Below are 16,557 nucleotides of genomic sequence, written 5' to 3'. Positions count from 1 at the left end.
TGGCTAGCTGGAAAGAAAAAAAAAATATAACGTTCCATTTTTATACCACGAATATATTTTTAATGAATATTAAAAAAAAATTGAGCTGGCCCCAAAGTAAGTTCGAGACTTGTGTTATGGGATACTAACTCAACGATACTATATTTTATAACATATACATGTATAGATAAACATCCGAGATCGAGGTCAATCTGAAGAATTTCTTCCAGTGTAGCATAGTCCGGCGTGACGACCTAATGGTCGTCGTCTAAACAGACGACCTCCGTAGCCTAATGGCTACGCAGGTCGTCTGTTTGTCCATTTGTTGGCAATATTTAATGATTTATTCAAAACAAGATTTTAAAAAACAAACAAATACATAGTTACCGAACCGCGGAAATAAATTTTAATAAAATGTTTTTTTAACGTCATTAAAAAAAAAAGTAGTTTTAGGAAGTTTATTGAGCTAATTAAGTATATAATGTATTTGATAGGTACTCCTGATCTATACACAAATTTGGGGAGACAAGTGTTTTTAAGTTGGTAAAAATCAATCAAAGGAACTGGGAATTCTTCACAAAGATGATCAGCTATTGGTAACCCATTGTTTATGAGAAAAATCTCCCAGGGTATATTCTGGCATCAGGATTTAGATCGGGAAAGGGTGAAATACTTATAATATCTAAAAAAATTCTAGAAAACGTCTTAAGCTACGGTAAGCGCAAGCATCCACTTATTCTTATTATGCAATATTAATAATGTTGAGGGTTTTTACATTTTTACATTATTCGGGATAGTGCAATAATATAAAACTAGACAGAAAATACAGGGTTATACAAATGAGCTAATTTTTGAAAACTTGAATGAATGATTGAGTTTTTTTCAATAAATTCTACATACATTATTATCATACATTGTAACTACCTAGGTATAGGTATAGGTATAGGTATAAATAAATATATTAGGACGAATCACACAGATTGAGCTAGCCCCAAAGTAAGTTTGAGACTTGTGTTATGGGATACTAACTCAACGATACTATATTTTATAACAAATACACATATAGATAAACATCCAAGACCCGGGCCAATCAGAAAAAGATCATTTTCCATCATGACCCGACCGTGGATTGAACCCGGGACCTCTCGGTTCAGTGGCAAGAAATTTACCACTGCGCCACCGAGGTCGTCAAATATACATTATTTTATTTATTATCTATAACACACTGGACTACATATACTTTGTTTCTTATCGAATGAATTCATAGAATTTTTGAGTTCGTGGGGCATAAAAATCGGTTAAGTCGTTTTTAAAATCCTCTTATTCCAAATTTTTGATGAGTCTTTACTAAATTGTGAATACAATTTAGTAAAAGTAACTCTGGTGTCAGATTTTGCTAAAGACACTTAAAGGCATCTGACATGACTTTTCCGACTACTACGCTAATAATAGAAGACATATACGAACGAAATAGTGAACCAGTGTAAAAGTTTCTTCGCAGTATTTTATGTGCGTGTGGTCTGAGAGCACACTTCTTGAAATTCTATGAAATTATGCTTGGGATTTAGTGGACATTCCAGAAGAATTGTGAAAGTTGGAATTAGATTTTGCGAAAGCCAAATAAGCGTGTTACGATGTTTTACTTCCTTCAAAGAAAAATGGTTGTCTACGAAAACTACAAGATCCATATTGGTTTAACTCACATATGGCACGAGTATGTGTATTCGAATAAAATAATAAATTCAGATCCCAGTTTAGTAACTACTTCGTACAATAGTACTTACTAATTCCATGGGTAACATTTCCAAAATCAATTATTCATAAAATTAACATTACCGATACGATACAGATTAAAGCCAGATAGTAAAAGTAATTATTGTCTTTGTTAAAATTTGAAATATTGTAATGACAGTAATGTGACACTGTGCAGCGGTCGAAAAACTCTGAGAACAATCATCAAACGAGCGAGAGTTAAAGCAGTAACTTCGCAATTTAAAACATCAAATTACAAGTCACGTCCCCCGAAATGTTAATCAACATACAAATATTTGCTAAGCCGGGAATCGAACGGCAATCTTCATCTTACATTATATTAGCCCCGGAACTAATCGAAGCCTACGTAATTTCCCTGCGGAATTTTGTTCGTAGAATTTTTTTTGTCAAGCTTTTTGATTACGGTTAGAGATATATTTTTCTTATGGAAATGTAGTCATTTAGCTCGCGGCCAAAGGTCTTTTTCTCTCTCTCATCTGTGCGTGTAAGAATATAACCAAAAATTGATTAGATATATCGATATCTAATCAACTCTGAGCATTTCAAAAGAGGCCTCAAGAAAATCCAAGACAAGTGTTAAGACTTACATTAATCTTAAGCTGTCAAGTCATGTACTCCTATATCCATCCATAAGGAACGCCTGTACCCCAGCAGTGATAAGTACTCGTATAGAATAAAATTATCATACTGCCACGAAAGCGACGCTCTGAGGCTAAACTAGTAATGAGACAAAACAAACGACAATCGAGATACGAACTACATCGCAAATCGAGTAACATACCCAGTTGCACAAGTTCACTAATGGACGATACAAAGTTTCGCATATTGGGATAATTAAGAGAATATCTGCAGTTAGAGCTGGCAAAGTTTATTTGCTCAATGCTTTTAGTTAATATTTTACTATAACATTGAGTGATTCTGCTTTAAATATTATTTTATGTACATAGTTTGTTTGGGTTTTAATATCATTATAATGAATTAGAAACAAAAAATGGTTTAGATTTTAAGAATTATGCTACAGTGAGTCGTACGTATTTATAAAATAAAGTCCTTTGCCGCGTCTGTCTGTCTGTCTGTCTGCGATAAACTCAAAAACGCATTTTCATGCGATTTTCACGAATAGATAGTGTGATTCCTGAGGAGGTTTATTCTGTTTTATCCGATCGAAGCTGGGACGCGCCGCTAAGTATTTTGATAATTCCTGCTAATTCCTATAACTGTTTTTTATTCTTAACGTAAAATGCGCGATACGCAAACACAGTATACCTGCGCCAATAAACGCAGTTTCAATAGTTGAATCTAGAAAGCAATATACAGTGACGATCAAAGGAAATAATATTTCAAGGGAAAATTTCCATACGGTTAATGTAAGTGATACACAGAAAGGGACCAAGGATCGTTCCTTGAGAGACCCTTTTAGTGGCTAGCAATAAATCAGGCCCTAATGGAGTGTGTAAGGATCTTGCCCGGCCTGTACGCATAATATTTCCAAATTTTAGACTGACCAACCGATAGATCTGGGGTAAAAGGGATATTATTGATGAGAATGGGTAGTTGACACTGTCGAAAGCATTAGTTAGAATTATGGGGTGAATCTGTCGAAGTAGGTCACAATTTTATACTGATACGTGGAATTTGTGTTTGTTAACATAATAAATTATATAGAGTAGTGCTAAATTTTTTAAGATAAGAGAATAATTTTATTTCGGACGATAGCTAGGAGGTGTGAGCGTGAGCGTTATTATAAAATATGTAAAACTTGAAAGACGAGAAATACAATACACCTGAAAAATGAGAACTTTATAAGTATAAAGGCTGCTCGAGTAGGCTGGAATTTAAGTTTATGATATATATATAATGTTATAGAATAATAAATTCGAATCAATTAATATTAAATTGCAATAATGTGTGATTATTACAAATTAACATTACTGTTTGTTCACTATAAATGTTTACGTAACAGCGAGCGCACATGGGAAAATATAAATATGCATCAAATTAATTTCGAATGACGAAGTTATTCCAAACTTAGTTCCAAAAGCCACGGAAACACCGAGAAATGCCCTAATCCAAACTCTAGAGGAATTTTGTTTCTAATCCAAATCTAATTAATGCCACTCCAAGCGATTTAGATCCATTCACAATTAATATTGAAAAGGATTTGGGCCCAGTTGTTTTTTCTGCTAAGTACATCGTTTTAGAAGAAAAAGCTCCATTTGGAAAGGGGACTATCCCTTAAACGAGTTTAAGTTAAGTAGATGTTCCTCATAATACGAAAACTTTGGTACTTTAGGGGAGAAAGCAAAAAATTGTACTTAGATAGGTAATGGTATTAAACACGGTAACACAAAATGTTATTTTTAACCGCCGACGATATAGTTATCAGTTTAATGTGTATCTGTATGTCTGTCTGTGGCACCGTCGCAGTTAATCGGCTCAGCCGAATTTGATCATTTTTTTATTGAAAGATAATTTAATCGAGAGTGTTCTTAGCTATGTTTGGAAAATATGCGTGCAGTCGTTTAGATATCGTCTGCTCTTTTCTATCAGATGATGATGACAGCAATTTCATAGACGGGGTTTTCTTAAATGTTTTATTTAGTTTTTTCACGATAAATAGATATTATGATCCGGTTAATCCTGTCCGTATATCCTTCGTACTTTATATAGGTATACTGTATTTCATTTTCTATATTATATGACTTCTAATTCCTACCATTCTGGCTTGGGAGCAGTGAAAATTTAGAGAATTCTTAAAAAAAATATATTGTGGTGAAGTTTGTTGTGCCGCTGAGAGTCGGTAGTAAAGTATTTTTTTATCATCATTTAAAGATATATCATTATTGTTTAAAATAATTTGATTTCATCTCTGTTTTTCGCTTGTCATCTGGCATCTATCGAAACAAATCTGCTGACGTTTTCTGTTAGACATATAAAATGTTATGCTTCAATGTACTTTTAAGAATGTACGCGTGTTACGATCGCAAATTGGTTACAGGACACGTATATAACGTGTCATTTAACCAATGTCAACAGCAAACAGATACTCAAATAAAATACGTATTTATCTTTCATGGTTTACATGGCATATTGCCAATATATTACATTACATATTTCAGTTCTACAAAACATATACCTACATCTACAAATATCAAGTTTTAAACTATATCTCTCTTTGATCTTGAAACTATTTCCTTCTATGACATTCGAATATGATTAATTTCCTCTATATATCACAAGACTAGCAACAAAATATAGCATTAAATATAGATAAATTATGCTCCATCTGGCTGTGCGTATTTTAACATGAACTTGTCACCTTTAAAATGTCAAACCCATATCACAGAATAACTAAAATCTAAAAGGTATAATAACCGTTGCTAGTTCAAATACAACTTTAAAATAAGCGCGTTAAAGTCGAATATTGAATTATGTGACACTGCAAACGGCGAAAAATATCTTTATAATGACACAGCTGAATTTGGGACATTTTGATAATCAACTACCATTTACATTACGGATATTTTGTTCCCAAATTATTGTAAAAAAGTTATTTATCACGATTTGTAATTACGATTAGTTCACAAAAGCTTGTCTGTTTACCTTGTTTACGTTACAAGGTAAACAGACAAGGTTTTGTGAACACAAAACATATCTTCTCTTAAACATTCTCAATTGATTGTATAAATGCATTTTTTTCGGCATTTCTTCCCAGCCGTAGTTACCTATTCCGAAATGCCAATAATTTGAAAAATACGATATACCTAGTTTAAAACTTGACGTAAAAAGTTACTGTGCAGATCTCATCCATATTAATAATTATTATAAAGAGAAAATATTTCTTTTTTTGTTTGTAATGGATAAACTTAAAAACTACCAGGCCGATTTTGATGAAATTTGGCACAGATACAGGCGAAACCTTCAGGAGTGACATAAACTACTTTTTATTATGGTTTTACTCGAGCTAAGCCGGGGCGAGCCGCTAGATTGTGATGAAAAATAATTTGACTTTAACTTCAAAATCCGAACAAATAACTAAATTCATAAAATATACTTAGCTAACCATTTAGCCCAATAAATTCTTATCCAAAATCGCGCTATTTCTAAGCAATTTATTACATCAAATTACTGAAAGCAATTTGGTCTCCGTTGAACAAGTAAATTATTTGGTAACCATGCTTGACGTTAAACAAAGTCACGATGAAAAGACTGTTTTGCGCACTATAAATCAGTGATAAGAAGACCTATTATGTAACAAGCAAGCGGGAATAAAAGGGTGGTACATAAAATATATGGTAGTAGGTACATATTATATTCGTGGAGTTTTATAGTGTTCCTATAGTTAAGATGCCCGTCGAACCGAATGGCGCCTCATAAATTTGGCCCATAGTTTTCTTGATAGATAGATAGATAGATGGATGGATGGATGGACGGATGGATGGATGGATGGACGGACGGACGGACGGACAGACGGACGGACGGACAGACGGACGGACGGACGACGGACGGACGACGGACGGACGGATGGGCGGATGACGGACGGACGGTCGGAAAGATAGATAGATAATTAGTTTGATTTGCCACAGACACCAAAGAAATAACATACTAGTCTTATAATAAAAAAAAAACTTGCTTCCGATGAAGGTGAGAAACACGTGACAAAACGTGCACTCACGTGTAATATCGCAGGGCGCAGCCAGTCGTCCATATATTAGTCTGCATATCAATCTCCTAGTGTGAACAGGGGCTAAGTATTTGATTGTATCGAACGGCACGTAACAAGACTCATGGGAGTTGAGAGCAAATGCTTTGTATAAAACGGTGTGTATCGCTATAGTGCTATAGTCTAATGGGAAGCTACACGCGTACATTTATTGGGCGGCATAACGCTAAACGTTAACATTAAACTGTAATATATACATATAAAACTGCAATTGGGCTATTTCTTTACATAGGGGATATTAAATAGAAATAAATATTGGGTCTTATGGGACTTATATGAGCCTTTTTTGTCTGTCTGTCTTTCCGTCTGTCTGTATGTTTGTTCGATCATCACGCAAAAACTTTTGGATGGAATTTGATGCGATTTTCACAGTTGTATAGAAGATGGTCTTAAAGCCTGATATAGGTTTCATTGCGATATACGTTACTTAGATCCGAGATATTGACAAAAAGGTATGAGCGGACGGACGCAATACATGCGGGCGAAGCCGCGGGTAAAAGCTAGTTTCATAATAATTAAGTATCTATTTAAACCACGACAATTATCAAAAATAAACGACATAAATCAGAAGGATAGTTTTTGTGAAATAGATCTGTATAATATTTACTTATAATGTTTTTTTTTACTATTAATGAATTTTAGACTTAGTTAAAATTTCAACTCTTTCCAATTTTATATGTCGTGTGAATCCACATGAGGAATTTTTGATCCTATAATATTGTTTTTCTGGCTTTAAGTTGTCTTTTTTCTTTAAAATAGATTCCTTGGCTTGGGGTCATCAAGGATGATATGCGTGACAATGGTCTGAAAACTAGGGATGCCGACGACCGTACAAAGTGCAGGCAGAAAAATATGAAAGCGGACCCTGGGCTCCGACGCCTAACGGTTAAGGAAGACCTGGGAAAACGCCCAGACGCTCAAGTTAATTTCATACCAGTTATGTAACCATAATGTGATTCACGAACACAGTCCGGAAAACTTGTATTGTTTATGTAATAAGGCTTAAGGGGATTATCGAGGGACTACGTTTTGCATAAACCTGTCCTTTCGATTGCCCGTAGTTGGTAATAATCCGTGTTTATCTTAAATTTTGCTATTAAGTTTTATTAAAAGGGCAAGAGTTACGATAACTGTAGAATTCACCATACGCTTAACTGTGGAGGTCGTTAATTGCAATATAATTATAAAAATCGACCTTCTAAATAAAAATATTTTCGAAATAGGCTTGGCTTGGATTAATTGTTCTTTGTTTTGGACCTCTCTCTCTATTTACAGTATTTGACATTAAAATAATGAGAATTTAATGAATTTCATTTAGAGAAGATTCATCAAAATTCACATTAGAATAATAAAACTTGCCGCTGCCAATTTGTAATGAATTTGGATAAGTTTATATGTTGTATACTGACATGTCATTCACACAGACCAATAAATTGTAGGTCGGTTAATAACAACTTCATTTGTTAGACAAATCAAAAAACCCCCGACTTTCAATATTCATTTCGCTACAATTTTTGAACGGCTGAACCGATCTTGATCAAACATTTGACAATATTTGGATTGGATTTATGCGGTGGTTCTTATCTAAAAATCGGTTCACCCGTTGATGAGCTACGGTGTCACGTACACAGACAGACACACTTAGCGGTCAAACTTATAACACCCCTCTTGTTGCATCGGGGGTTGAAAATAGAATGCATATATTGTTAGATCGTGCTCACGCACTGAACAAGTGCGTCCAAATCGCGAATTAAAGCTTGTAACTTAATAAAAGCACTCACGCGAATCAAATACACGAAGCTCTGCGCTCCGAAGCTGCCGCAAAGTTTACCTGAAACAAATCACGTCACACGTTAAACGTGAGCTTACAATTTAGCGGGAATCAAAGAAGTGGAAATTGTTAGAAGAAATTATTCGTCTTGTAAATGATAAATGGGTAGAGTATATTCTATTTTGCGGTGAGAACTGGGTAATGAGGTGAACTGGAGTCTAAACTAGATGATAGCAGTGTGAAGTCTTTAACTTTCTTAGAAAATGATATGCCCGACATAGGTAACATTACAGATAAATTTTCTGCTTATTAAAGAAAATTAATATATAATTTTAACCTTTTTATTTTTCGTACTTTCGGGACAAAATGTATACTGTGGGTTAATCCAAGCTATCAACTACCTATGTATCAGATTTCATAAAAAATGGTCTATGAATGAATGAATGAATGAATGAATGAATGAATGAATGAATGAATGAATGAATGAATGAATGAATGAATGAATGAATGAAATTTATTTGCTTAAATGTGGTACATGAGGTGAAATACATAAATTTTAGTTCTAGCCGTTTGAGCGTGAAGAAGTAACAAATATAAACTTATAATACCCCTCTTGTTGCGTCGGGCTTAAGTCTAATGAAAATTATATCAATAATTTATCCGTAAGAAGGCCAGTGCCCCAGCAGCCCCATTTTAATGTCCCCACCATTAAAGTAGTTAATAATACTGTAGGTACTTTATATGTAGGTATGTGAGTAAAAATCCGTTACCCGTGGGAATTTCACAAAATCCCTTAGTGCTCCCTTACAATGTCCTAGGAATGTCAGCTTTCTACGTCCAGTAGACGTCGGCTGTGCGTTGTCTGTCACTCAGTAATGCAAGAGTTTTATTATATATATAGATTTTATAAAGCATCAACAAAAGTTTCCTTTATTGCGTATTGTCGTGCATACACGCTTAGGATGCTAAGTTGGGATACTATTAGTCAATAAGAAACCTTGTAATATTATTACTGTTGCCTTATAAATAAATAAATAAATAAAGCTTTTCATTGTTGATGTAATCCTAAGAAGGGTCAAGAATCAAAGATCCATACCTTCGAACGCTTATTTAAATTTCATTAGCTAAATATTATGTTTACCTTTGCTCAATGCCCTTGTTTGTGCAATAATATCAGAGATACTATTTGAGATAAGGACTTATAGGATTTTCATAAGTCTAGTTAGCAGTATTGTGTATATTCATTAGGTAATTTCACTGTGTTTAGAAAGCACATACTAAAATTCTAATTGTGAGAGCTCCAACACCGCTTCAAATTACAAGCGGTTAAGACACACCCGCCTGTGGATCGAAAGGTCTCAAGTTTGTATCCTACTCGTGCCATATGAGTTTGTATACCAATCTGACTCATATATAGTAGTGAAGAAAAACATCGTGAGGAAATCTGCCACATTGGTGGACAGTTTAGTTCACTAGTGTGTATGCGACTACCTGCCACTAGATGGCGGTAAGTAGACCTAAAATTCATAAGAATAAAATCTGACACCGGTGTTAGCGATAACACTCTAGATATGATGATGATGAATTGTGAGAGTGTGTTTGTTTCTCCTTATTTCACGTCAATATATTGTAATGTATTGATTTTAATTTTAGGCTCGGTTGCTTCAGTTAACTTTAACGTTAATTTTGTAAATATCCGACGCGCAACGTCAATAAAATCTTATGGCAACTAATGTCATTTAGTATGTTATCTCACTGACAACAACAAACGCCTCTATGAATATGGATTCTCGCGCGTAAATCATTAATGCCAGGCTAAAATTTTATAAGCATGAGATAAGTCGTTATATAATAGGTAAGTAGCTAAAATACATAAGCCTACGTGCGTTTGATGACAACTTAAATGTCCTATGACAACAATCTTCCAGAGGCCCAAAGAGCTTTAGTGAATTTACTATGTCCCGTTTGTATTTATGTTTGCATTGTAAACCTTTTAATGTTGACAATTCCTTGAATTATAACAGATTAAACTGTGTGCGAATCTCAACCTGGACTCCTTCTGTTGTTTGTCAAATGACTGCTGAATTTGCGTGAGTATTTTGTCGAGGTTGCTCATGTTGGACGAATTGAATAGTTTTTGTCCTTGTTTTGGAGTTTGTTATTGTTAATTGATGGTCTCAGATTTTAATCACGGCACCTTACGACCTACTGTTTATTCCCAAATGTATGGTAAAAGTATCTATAACATCTGTATTGATATACAGAACAATTATTCGAATCATTATTTGATGTCAAAATAAAAAACTTGCCGGTAAGAAATTTAGGAAGGCAAATTAATTTATATTAATGATAATGATGTCGATTTAAATGTAAAAAAAAAAAAACAATGAAATGAATAATCCAAATTAAATGTTAATTAATGTTAAATTATGAAGTGTAAATGTTTGATTTAATTATGAAAACGAATCGTTTAAAATAAGCTTGAATAAATATTGGATATATCCAACACGATTTGTTTTGTATACTTACTGCAAAACCCATTCAGCAAGTAATTAACAAATATTCTTGTTTATATTGTAGAATTATGGCATAATATATACTAACGTTATGTTTTTTATCTATATTTGCATTTTATTTACAGTTTTAATATATAGATGAGCAGCAGTAAAAAATACTTCAATATAAAAAATTGAATATAGTCGAACCTTTTTTAGGCCTTCACCCAACATCTTTTTATAGTCATAATTCCTTGTGGCTAAGGAACGTTTAATATACAAGTATGTGGTTATATTCATTACGTGGAATTTTCATTCCACACACAACAACTTTCTTGGCATTATTAATGGAGTGGGTTGCCATTGCCTTCTCCATTTCACACACAAGTTGTTAATCAGCCAATGTGCAGGATCATTTCCTACACCGGAATTTTTGATTCAATAATTCAGTTTTCAAACTAATAAACTCACAAACGCCCGTTTGGAATATTACTAGAATAGAATTAGTAAGAATTCTAGGAAAACATTCTGCAAATCTGACCGTGCAGATAAGAAGAACAAACATATATTCTCCGATGTAAAGATATCTATAAAGGATTTTCAGTAATATGAATTCCAGCAAAGTGCTATTAAGATATGAAAGGTACGCTTCAGACTATATTGTACCAATATATCTTTTGGATATCATCCAAATAGTATACTCTACTCAACTAATAAATATCTCTCAAGGTACCCACAATGGAGAAAGCGTTGTAGGTTACAGTGTGTTTATGTAAAGCACAATAGCATTGCGATTCTGTAAAACACGTCAAAAAACTAACTTCTGAATCCGCGCCGATATGGTTAATTGGTATTCCGTAAACACACACTTGCGTGTTTCTCGGCGAGCTGAATTAAACTCACTCCGGAATGTTGGCAAATATGTATGAGATGACCTGCAAATTGGCATTCTGTAACAGGCAGTCTGTTCACATAATGAATCGTCGCGGAATCCGACGTGAGTTTTATGAAAGATCCACTAGCGCTACACAAGTGATCGCGGTGCGAGGTGTAGAACTGAGAGAGTGAATTCGCATGTCAACCGTAGCTAACCAATCACATTGCGGTGTGGTCGTTGCGTCATATTGGCGTACTTTTGCTATGTCTCACTGTGAATCGACTCGATAGTGAGAAGCCAAATGCTAACCCTTACTTCGCCCTCTGACAATAGGGTCACAGTTTATTTGATTTCCTTTAACTACTGCTGTTTACAGCCGACCAACTATTTTGTTCCCACAGTAGAATTTCAAACTAAAATTAAAATAGGGAATTTTAAAGTGCGAGGAAGATAGGTATATTTGAATACTTATGAATTTACCACGCCTTTATGATGTTGTGATAAGAAATCATCGGGATATTTATAGACTATGTTTACACCCTTCTAAAACGGCATTATTCAGTAAAAGTTTTGTATGTATGGCACCTAAAATTTATAACAAAATTCCACAACAATATAAAGATCAGAATTTAAATTTATTTCCAAAGCACCTCAGGTCCTTATTGATTGTTAAACGTTATTATAATTAGAGCGATTTTTTTAATGATATGCTCAGATAAAAATTTAGTTCATTTAGTTACTTCTATTTGTTCGATTTTGTTTTGTGGGATGTTAGCATGCTCTGCATTTAAGTTTGCAGACCTGTGGACGGTGAAACATATGTAGAATTAAGTTCTTCTCTTAACACAACATTGTAAAAAAATGTAAACTCATGTTTTTGCAAATAAATAATCTTTGTGTTTTGTCTTTGTCTATGACGCGTTGGAAGCTAAATCAAGGGCTGTAACTTTTGAAACAAATACAGATACAGTATCGCCTTCAATAGGTATTTTGTGAGGATCCTACTGTCAACGTTGACTGCTGTTTTCCCTTAGAATGGCCGTCAAACTATATAAATCTCATTATACTATACTATCTTTCAGTAGTAGAAGAATTAAACAGCGAAGTGCATACCTATTACTATGGTAGATTTCCAATCTCATTTTCCATGTCATTAAGCCTAAAAAAATACATTTTTATTTCATCAAGAAGAGATTACTCACATGCCAATCGCTTCATCGCCAGGAGTAGGACTAGTGCCTAAAGGAAAAGCGCAAATTGTAAATGTGACACTATAGTTGAAGATTGATTTCTCCCCGAAGGCTTTTACAAATTAATCTATGTTGGAACTGAAGACTGTTATCATAAAGCTAAAATCTGTATATAATCTCAATATATTCTCCAAGTCTTCACCACACTCATCAAAGTCTTACAACGTCACAATTAGAATTATTATCGTCTTAAAGTGCCGTTTTTGAGTTTCGTATGGCCCATTATTACATCCAATTGATGAAGCAATAACAAAAGCTCAATTAAGGAACCAAAGATTTGAACCATTCATTCTTGACGAACCGAAATTAATCCGCTTTCTGTTCGTCTGTATTCAATTCTCGTTTGTACAATCTTCCTTGCACCTTTAATGGAAATTGTATTTTTAAAGCTTCTTGCTTCATTAAGTAATAAAATTGTTTAACTGTCATATACGTAATTTACCTACCTACCTTTTTATATATTGGACTGTAATCTTCTTTTTTTGCTTAATTAGTAATATTTAACGGTCTATAGTTTTGTGCCAAGTGTATTTATCAACAAACCAAATTGTACTTTATGAAACCCATTCTTGCATTAACAGTTGTATGATTTTTGTTGAAATTCAGTGCTTGGAGTATGATGATTCTGAATAAGACAAAGACGTGAAGTCGTGAAGTGTCCTTAACTTCTAATAGAAGAGCCACTACTGCTGGTTTTTATTCTTAAAAGTCATTCTAGTTAGATTCCTAAGCGACTTAAATAAGTCTATCACATAGCAATAACACTTTGAATGTAACAAATTGTGAAGCTCCGAAGTGCTACAAATATAATAACAAATATAAAACTGTATTAGTAATATCGCATAATCAGAAACATCATGGCAAACTAGGGTTGTTAAAACTTACATGAAAAACTAAGCACATTAACCCGTCGTCGAGTCAAATTAAAAATGACTTAAGCAACATTAAGGGTAAAATAGTGGAAGTTTTCAAGTAACTTGCCACGACATTGTCTAAGCAAAACATTAGAGAAGTCATTAAGAATGTTACAAGCAGAATAGTTATGCTTGGTAGATACTCAAACGACTGTGTCAATGGCCGTCCTAAAAGAGCAAAGTATTAAGTTTGGCCCAAATTCAAAATAGTTATGTCCTGTGATTGTGATTAAAGTTTTAGAATTTTGTGCTATTTAATTCTGTTTCGCTTGCTTTTCATTATAAAAGTCAATACAAAACAATGAGGTAACGACAGCATCCTCAAAATGAATTGGCATCACGTAGGCCGGAGATACAATTAAACCCGAATTCAAACGATTTCTTGTCTATTATTGTTTGTTCAGTAGTATAAAAAAATACATTTTTCAAGCAGGCCTTAGGGTTTTAGGCCTCACAGCCGATCCAATCGAGAGGTCTATTTATTTATGAGTACTGTTAAATAATATTTTATACAAAGCTTCACTCCTAGCATCTATCTAAGACACTCTTTTATTGGCCAAAATTGGGAATTATCAAAATAAAATGAAAAAGAAGCACAAAATCAAATAATATTTCAAATTTTTAATGAATAACATTACTACTACTTTACTTTTATTACTATCTATTGAAGAACATGACAATGATAAATATTACAAATTAAATGCGACTGAACTGTTTGTGGCACATTTAGATTTACATTCAAGTGTTCAAGTTACTTCAACAGAATACGCGTTTTCAAATAAGAGTTGTGACAAAACGAAGAAACATACAATTCGGAATGTGTTAACAACTCCGTGAGTTTCGGTGACAAAGCAAACTCACGAATACGAGGAAATAATTGAAATACCCGCAATATTCCCGCGAGAGAACTTTTAAAAGCATTAAAATTTGTAGCAGCGAGGCTGATGTTAACTAAAACATATGAAGTTATTTTTGTTACATATAATGTGACAACTTTATTAATTTTCTTATCTAGCTGCACCCCGTGGTGTTACCCGCATAATTATTTAAAAAAATATTTACGTTTTTATGCATATTGGCGCCAGTTTATAAAGCGCCAATGATACCGTTATATCTTACGAGAATCGCGTACTATCTGGACAAAAACTATATGTGTCAATCAACTATATTATCTACCTCAATACTAAATTTCATAAAAATTGATCAGCCGTTTAAACGTGAAGAAGTAACAAACATACTCACAAACTTTCGTCTTATAATATAAGTGGGATGGGATTATATAAAATTTAATTTAGAGCCAAAAATCGAAGCACGTTTGACAGGCAGTGCTTATCTTATTCAAGTTGCCTAAAGGCATCTTCCATGGCTTTTAAGACGACCTATCGCCATCTCCCCAAGAGCGTGACAAGGAGTCGTATGTGCACCAGAAAAAAAAAGCCTCATTATTATAATTTTATTTACTTAATACACATTTCACAATAATAATTCACAAAACGCTAATCCAATAAATCCGTGATTAGATTATAAAAAATATATAAAGCAAAGAATGTTTTTACACAAACGAAATTGAAATATAAAAAAAGAACAAAATTATATTTGATTTAGGGAAAAAAGCAATAAGGAATTGAACAAAACTGGACAATAACAAATAATGCGGAAGATTTGATTTGTTCCAATCAGATTTTTAATTTACTCCTGCAAAATTCACCTTGGAAGTAATAACAAAAGACAAATAAAAAATATGAAAGAGGCTTCGGCACAATTTGTTTTTGGTTGAATAAGAAATTGGCTATTATTGTCCAACAGTCGAGAAAAACGTACCACTTTTATTTTTCAAGAGAAAATACAGATTCATCATTTCAACCCGTGTTTCGTTTGCATTGTGGGGCATGCGAAGGTAAAATATTAATTTTTGAGTTTATTCTGCGAGAAGATACATTCATTTGTAATAATAACATTACAACGCACAGCTATTTTACATTAAAAATAAATAAGATTATGATTTTGTTCTAGTTTTTCAAAGATTTATATTGATGATATTCTAATTGTCTAAAGTAGCAAATCACTCCTTCCTATTGATAGATGTGATTTTATATTGTTCCGTTCACTATCGAATAATGTTGTAATACTTATAGACCATCAATAATGAAACCCTGAGCAATAGTATCGACAGCTCACAATGAGGCATATTGCTACTGATTGGATCGTATAATTGTTTCATGTGAATGAAAAAACTATCTATAGTAGTACACTTATTGGACTTGAACTATCACTATTCTAGATTATGTCAAAATTTTCAAAACCAGTAAATCGTTAATGAAGTTCATTCAAGTGTAAATTTTAATTTAAGTAAAATGAATGTAAAAAATATTACGCACCTAGTGCCTTCTGGCCGCCTGCGCCGTTATACACCGCAAGCACTAAGTATACTTAATTTTAGTTAATGCTCTTTGGTGGATAATATTTGACGAACTCGGTGGCGCAGTGGTAAGTGCTTGCCTCTGAACCGAGAGGTCCCGGAATCCATCCCCGGTCGGGTCATGATGGAAAAAGATCTTTTTTGATTGGCCCGGGTCTTGGATGTTTATCTATATGTGTATTTGTTATAAAATATAGTATGGTTGAGGTAGTATTCAGTAACACAAGTCTCGAACTTACTTTGAGGCTAGCTTAATCTGTGTGATTTGTCCTAATATATAACGGTTGTTCATTATCGTTATCATCTATTATAACCTTCCCACTGCTAGAGCATTTGCCTTTCTTATTGTCTTAACT

The 16,557-nt window shown here is 33.7% G+C and overlaps 1 protein-coding gene across 9 annotated transcripts in view; it reads right to left on the bottom strand.

Annotated features, from left to right (window-relative positions):
- Window positions 1–16,557, bottom strand: part of LOC128677636 (zwei Ig domain protein zig-8-like) — a 145,127-nt gene that overhangs the window by 46,214 nt on the left and 82,356 nt on the right. For 6 of the 9 annotated variants that reach the window (XM_053758621.2, XM_053758612.1, XM_053758617.1 and 3 more), the window contains one exon: window positions 8,257–8,306. The exons of the other annotated variants lie outside the window; for them this stretch is intronic. The gene's annotated coding sequence lies outside the window, so the exon portion shown is untranslated. The remainder of the gene's footprint in view (window positions 1–8,256; window positions 8,307–16,557) is intronic. 9 annotated transcript variants of the gene reach the window in all.

The sequence above is a fragment of the Plodia interpunctella genome, chromosome 18, assembly GCF_027563975.2.
Source record: "Plodia interpunctella isolate USDA-ARS_2022_Savannah chromosome 18, ilPloInte3.2, whole genome shotgun sequence".
Classification (NCBI taxonomy): Eukaryota; Metazoa; Arthropoda; class Insecta; order Lepidoptera; family Pyralidae; genus Plodia; species Plodia interpunctella.
Note: the sequence above shows the minus strand (reverse complement) of the source record. Positions and strands in the feature narration are given on the sequence as shown.